Source organism: Talpa occidentalis, unplaced genomic scaffold, assembly GCF_014898055.3.
Source record: "Talpa occidentalis isolate TD23 unplaced genomic scaffold, MPIMG_talOcc4v2.1 talOcc4.5, whole genome shotgun sequence".
In the NCBI taxonomy this organism is placed as follows: domain Eukaryota; kingdom Metazoa; phylum Chordata; class Mammalia; order Eulipotyphla; family Talpidae; genus Talpa; species Talpa occidentalis.
In genome coordinates this window covers 130,287,747-130,294,880 of record NW_023604861.1, presented here as the reverse complement: position 1 = coordinate 130,294,880, position 7,134 = coordinate 130,287,747, and positions in this window count along the sequence as shown.

Sequence of the window (7,134 nt, the reverse complement as noted above, 5' to 3'; positions counted from 1 at the left end):
CTTCTAGCTTCATCATGCTAAGATTTAACCCTTTGCGCCACCAGGGAGGCACCCCATTGTTGGGGGTGGGTGGGAGCGGGAGGGTACATGCCCTGACCTCTGAGGTCTCTAGGGAAGCCCATCACCCACGCCTGCTGTCAGCTGTGTGACATGAAGAACTCAAAGGCAGTGAATTTTTGTTTTTTCAAAGCAGCTGATGTGTTTGTTCTCACAGAGACTGAGAAGCTGGAATTGCGTGTGGTCTGTTCTCGCTTGCTCAGGGAGTGACTGGCTGTTGCCGTGCACTGACTGGCTTTGCATCCGGCACTCTCTCCGCCTCCCCAGGTCACCCACCCATTTCTAACTTATAGTTCCCTTGCCTTCCGTGATTGGTAGAATGTCAGCAGGGAAAGAGTATAGATCCTCTGTAAATATCACTGAAATTTACACATCCAAATCAGGTCCCAACTTCGCCAAAGAAGTTCCCTGGGGACACAGCGCTTACCACCCAATGCGGCCAGGGAGGCCAAGGGACCCCGTCCAGGATCAGCTTTTAGGGGTGGGGGAAGGTGGAGCATAATTCGCTCATTTATATCGGGTCCAGAGCTTCGGCGTGACCAGCTCCAGGACACCGTTCCCGTGACCCCTCGGAGCTGTGCTGGGGAACGCTGTCCCTAGGAATCCCATGCCTGACTGTGCCCCTGGGGTGGCCAGTGGGCAGTGTGACAGCAGCGCAGTGCCTCCTGGGCCCCGGCCCCGGCTGGAGGCTGCAGATACCAAGTGAAAATATCAGGCTCTTGTGTTTGAGGAGGTCACAGTTTTTGGGGAGAAACAGATATAAACAATCATTGTGAAAGAAAGACGCACATGCCATGCCGGCCTGTGCACCGGAGGCAAGAGCTGCTTCAGAAGGCAGAGAACAGGTTCCTTAAGGTTTCCCAGACGTGGGTGGACTGGGAGCGAGCGCGAGGAAGGAAGCGCCATCCGGACCTGTCTTTATATGATGAAAGAGGATTTTAGAAGAGTATTAGTTTCCTGGGGCTGCTCTAAGGCAGTCCTATAAATTTGTGCCTTAAAATAATGCACAGCTGCTCTCTCACACCCTGGAAGGCAGAAGTCCTGAAGCCGTTTCACTGGCTGGGTCAACATGGAGCTGTCAGCAGGCCCAGTCTCTCGCGGAGGCTCGTCTCCTGCTCCAGCTGCCGAGGGCTTCCGGCTCTCCCTGGCTTGTGGCTGTGTCACTCGGGTCTGCAAGGTCGGCCTCTTCAAATCCCTCTCTGCTCTGTCGCTGTCTTCGCTTGGTTTCCACCTCCGTGAGCCGTCATCTTCCCTTCGCCTCCGTCCTGTAGGGACGCCGGTCAGCCTGTGACCCAGGATGCCGTCCCCAGCTTCAATGTTTAACTTAATCACCTGCCAATCTGCACATACGCCCCCACCCATCCCCTGTTTTTGTTTTTTTGCAGTGTTAGGTAACATCACAGGCTATTCCGGGGACCATTATTCAACCTACCACAGTGCATTTCCATGAGCAAAGGGCCATTCCAGGTGGGGGAGCCAGCAAAGAGCAGGCAAGGAAACAAAGTTTCTGAAAGTTCAGGAACTGGAAGCATCTGCAGCGGCCTGGACGTGCTGGGCACAGACCCCTGGCTAGGTCAGATGGAGATGCCTGCCTAGCCTTGGGCCGCAACTGTTAGGGGGGAAAAGGCTGTCCTAGAGCTGACTCCATACGGGCTTTGTGGACTCCACCCCCAGCCCAGGCCAAAGCCAAAGACACTGGGGACTCCACATCCCATCACCACCCAAGGGAAGGGGGCTGGGACCTGAGGGTGGGGTTCAGCAGCCAGGTGGATATAAAGCCAGACACGTGGGCTTGGGGGGGTTCCCCCCCATTTTGACTCTCCTCCAGCTCACAGCGTCCGGCCAGCTCGGAGAGTGCCTTTGGGTTTCCAGGTCGGCGGATCGGGGAGGACGCATGAAAGACTTTATTTCCCTATTTTCTCCCTGAGTTGTCCGTTTCCTTAATTCCCTTTCCCTTGTCAATAAACCTTGTATGAACCTTTTGTGGGCGCCTGCAGTGGAGTATTCGTAAGTCCCTTGTAAGCGCGCGGGTGAGGACCCGCAGCCAGGAACCCGCTCAATATCGGGGCTGCCCTGTAACACACCGAGGGAGGGTGTGGCTGGCCCGGTACACCCAGGCGGTGGCGGGAGCTTCCTGTCCAAACCTTCATCCAACAAAGGTTCTGGCGGTCAGGGGCCGACCTGGGCATGAGGGGACCGTGCCCGTCAGAGCAGAGGAGGGACTCGTCAGGTCTGCAGTGAGAAGGATCTTCTGGCCACTTTATGGGAGCCGGGGGACAAGGAAAGGCAGCCAGCGGGTGGCAAGGAAGACGGGGGTGGGGCGGGACCGAGACTGGGGCAGAACAGCAGAAGGCGTGAGGGGCCCGTGATGGGCGAGGGAGAGGAAGCCTGAGACTGTGGAAACCCTCGGTGGTGGCCCCGTCTCTCCATGTGGCTTGTGTGAACGGCCGGCACCAGAGGGCCCGCGGGCGTGTGACGTGGCAGGGCCAGCGCTGGGTGCCCAGGTCACGGGCTGGACTCCCCTGTGGTTTGGACTCAGTTCTGGCCGCCAGAACCTTTGTTGGATGAAGGTTTGGACAGGAAGCTCCCCCGCCGCCGCCGCCCGGGTGTACCGGGCCAGCCACACCCTCCCAGGTGCAGCCGGCAGGTTCCTCAGAGCCACCTTCTGGGGTGGGGTCAGCGGCTGACACCTATGACCTGGTGTCTGAGGAGCCCACAGCCCTCTGACTCACCCCTGGGGGAAGGAGCTGCTGCTCTGTGACCAGCGCATCTATCATTTCCTTCCACTTTCCATGCCAGGCGAACAGGAATCACCAGCGTGAGGCATTCTGGACCCCCAGGGAGCCTCCAGGCGAGATGGTCCCTTCTGCACCTGACCGCCAGGCGCCTGCCCCATCTCCCCCCCCCCAGCTCTGACTTTTTGAGGCCTAGTGGGGAAGGCACTTGCTGTTGACACAGAACCCCCAGGAGCTCCCCGGGGGCACCACAGCCGGTTCTCTCCCTCTCCTGGCATGGAGGGCTGAGCACTCCCCAGGAATCCTTTCAACTATCAGGCCCGACCGTGGAGTCACTGGAGAAAGCCCCCACCCTGTATCTGGGTCGGAGCACATGGACCCACAGACACTCGTTCAAGATGAAGGACCCAACAGAGGCCGGGCGATCAGACTGGGGTGTTTCAAGGAAGCCCCTGCGCAGGGTGCCCAGAGTGGCGGGAGAAGGGACAAGGCCCTCGGGGCCACGGAGAGGCTGGGCCGTGCCTGTGCGCTGGGAACCAGATCACGGGGCTTCTGCTGGGAAGGCAGAGTGGGCCATGGACCCCAACTCCGGCGGTGGGGAGCCCCCTCTGACAACCTTCCTGCGTGTCTCCTGGCCAGGTCTGGAGGGGCCGCCCCCCGCCCCCCAACTCCTCCAGCCCTCTCTGCTGCGGGGACCGGCAGGCGTGCGCGCCGGGCCTCCTGCCAAAGACTGGTCAGCATTTATTACTCTTTGCTTGTCATGATGAATCAAAAAGCGCCAGTGCAAGTAGCATCAGACTCGAAGCCTCCTCGTCCCGTCGCCCAGTCGCGCCTTCGGAGCAGCCACTGCGAGGGGCTCGGGATGGGTCGGTCCTGCCAGGGTTTCCCGTCGCGCGCACCTGCTCGTGCGTGGGAACATCCCCGCGAGGGGCGCGGCCGGGGCGGATCTCCAAAGCAACCTCCATGGAGTCACCCAAGTTTTAGAAAATGCAATACTACATTTTCCTATCAACACGTCAAACAGCACAGAGGTCAATGGGGGAAAAAGTAAAATTCCTCCCCCTTCCCTCCTGCTGCTTCCCCCTCACCCCTCTGCCGGCGTGGGGGAGACTCTGCAGCCCCACCCGAGGCACCTGCCCTGGCGCGGCGCGCCCTGCGCGTGGCCCTGTGCGCCCCAGCCCCGGCTCCACCTCGGGGGCGCAGCCCTCCGCTTCCGACGGGGGTGGTTTCGCGCGCGCGGGGACCCAGCCCTCGCCGCGGGGTCCTGCCCGGCTTCTCCGCGCAGCTGCCGGCGCTTCTGGAGCGCGCGGGGCCCGCAGCGGGGCGGTTGGAGAGGGCGCGAGCGGGTCTCTCCAAGGCGGGGCCTCGCCATCCTGCCGCGGCGCTGCCCCCGCTCAGCTGCTCCCGGCAGCTCCTCGCGGGAGGGGCTATGAGGGGCTGTCAGAGCCGGGGGACCCCCGCGCTGAGGGTGGGAGCGGGCCGAGGGGAGGTGCCCGAGGCAGGAGCGCTGAGGCCGCGGAGCAGAGCGCCCCGCAGAGGCGCCGGGGGGAACGGCGGCTCCCGCCGAGGGCGCGCCCGGCCGGGGGACACGTGCCCGGCGCCTCTGCAGGGCGGGGGGGGGGGGGGGCGCCCCGCGAGGGCCCAACTGCCAGGCCCGGGCGGGTGAATGTCCCGCCCGAGGCGGAGGCAGAGACGCTCGCGCCCCCGCCTTCCCCTGCTCCCCAGCGCGCGCCCCCTCGGGGAGCAGCCGCGCGGACGCAGCTCCCCGCTGCAGAGCCCGGCGCCCCGCGCGGCCCCGGCGCATCCGTGGGCTCCGGCCGCGCCCGTCACAGCCACGCGGGGCCGCTGCGCTCCTGGAGGGTCCCCGCGCGCCGCCCTTAACCCTCCGCCGCTCGCGCGCCCCGAGCCCCACGGCCGCGCTGCTCCTCCGCCCCGGGCGCGCGGGCCGTCGGGGGGGCCGGCGTCTGCGCCTTCCCGGCCCGCCCGCGCGGCTGTGCGGCGCCGGGTCCTCCTCGGCTTCCACGGCGGCGCCGCCTCTTCCTTCTCCGCGAAGATCCGCGCATCTGGACGCGTCTGCGGACCCGCCTGTTGAAGGGCATCGTGGTTGGGTCCAAGTTGGGGCGATTAGGAAGGAGGCTGCTGGGAGCAGCTGGGGCAGATTTTGGGCGGATGGAGGTTTTCAGCTCCCTTGGGCGATACCCGCCGGGGACGGCCGGGTCACGTGCCCGGGCTCCCGTTTCATTTCAGGACGCGAACGGTCGCCCTCCCCCGCGTGACGTCCGCGGCCCACCCGCACTCACCCCACACTCGCCCCTGGTCTCACCGATGAGGAAAATCTGTTCCTGAGATTGAAGGACTTGCTGGGGGCTGACACCTGCCTATGAGGTCCTTGGAAGGCAGGGTCAGAGGTACTTACCTGAACATCTCTCCACCCAACCCCCCCCCCCCCACGAATCCTTTATAAACCAGGCTTCTGGAGGAGGGACACCCCAGGCTTCTGAGAGAAGTGTGGGGGGTCCTGGCTGACAGCTCCCAAGGAAGTTCTAGCTGGAGAGTCAATCCTGGTCAGAGACCAGCTGCCTTGCTGATCTGTGCACCCTCTCCCTGTTGAGGCAACCCCCACCCCTTAAAGCTGTTATTGGAAGACCCTGGGTTTGGGGGTGGTTTGTTTCACAGCAGATGAGACATTATAGCGTGACAAAATGTTCTAGGCGCCAGGCCTCGACTTCCTACACCAGACCTGATTAGCCAGCGAGAAATGTACATGGAAGTTTCCTGTCCTGGTGTGTAGTGTCTCTATTGACAAGGTCTTCTTCAACCTCTTCCAGTACAGCTTACTTTCTTCACATTGACAAATTTCTTCTTTGCTTTTCATGGTTTTTAGATTTTTTACTGCCAAAATAAAATTAACTTGGTGTATAGAAAAGGTATGACTATCACTAGTTTTTTAAATCGTGCATCTGGCCAATTTTTTTTCTGAAACAATTTATTCTTATTTATGCACACAAGAACTGGGGGTGCAGGCCAAAGGTGCGGGAGGATGAGAGAATTCACCAGAGACAGAGTGGGGAGCAGAACAGGCAGGTCTACTGCAACACACTGCTGAGGGGAGCCGCGAGCTAGAGAGAGGTCTGCTGTGCCACGTCGGGTTGCTCCCTGGCCTGGGATGGAACTCAAGCTGCAGTGGCTGGCATCCGGCCAATTTCTTGAACTCTTACTAGTTTTTTTCACTTGGCCCTCTTGGATTTTCAGGTAAGCAGGCCTATCAATCCCCTTTCTAGCACTTAAATTTCTTATGCTCCTCCTGGAGTACTGCCTAGGGCCTCCCGAGTTACCTCCGCCAGTGGTGGCGATTGTCATTGCTTTTTCTTACTATTTTATGACTACATTTTTCCTGTTTATCCGTTAATGTAATAAATTACACTAATAAAACTTGATGTTGAACCACCCTGAATTCCTGGCAAGCATTCTGCCTGATCATAAGGCATTGCTTCTGCTCGGTTCAACTGGTTTACATATTGTTTAGGAATTTTTTTTTACCTCTATGCATAAATGAAACTTGCCCATGTTTTGGGTTTGTGTGCACTATCGTTCTATTTTAAGGTATCAAAGTTTTGTAGCATTGACTCAGGTACTTTCATTGTGCCCCATGCTCTGTGAAATTTCTACTCAACTAGGGATTGTATGTTTCTTGGAGATTTACAGTACAAGTCATCCCCAAGACAATTTAGGCTGGTGTCTTTAAGGGTCTTTGACTTTTTTTTTTTTGAGCCATCTTAATGTTTAAGTGTATAGTTAAATAACATTATTGTATTTACATTGCTGTGCAATGGTCTCCAGAACTTTCTCACCTCGCCAAACTAAACTCTGCATCTATTTGACAGTCCCTCTCCATTCCCACCCACCAGTTTCTACACGGAAAGAATCTAACTGCTTTAGCTTCTTCATATTAGAGGCAATCATACCTAAGTCTTTTTGCCACTGGCTTATTTCACTTAGCATAATGTCCTCAAGGTCCATTTATTTTGTAGCAGGTGTCAACATTTCCTTGAAGGCTGAAAACTGTTCCTTTTGTGTGCGCATATTTTCTTTATCCATTCATCCACCCAGGAACGCTTGGGTTGTTAGGACATTTTCACTACTGTGAATAATGCTATCAACTTGGGTATGTAAACTTGTCTTTGAGACCTTACTTTCCATACTTTGGGTAAGTATTAGCACTTAATGAGAATTAGCTTCTAGGTATCTTTTTATATAGTCTCAACTCATAAAGCCAATGAGATAAAACATTACTCATGGTAAAGATGAAGGCACAGAGCGAAGTTAACACAGCCAAGGTTAC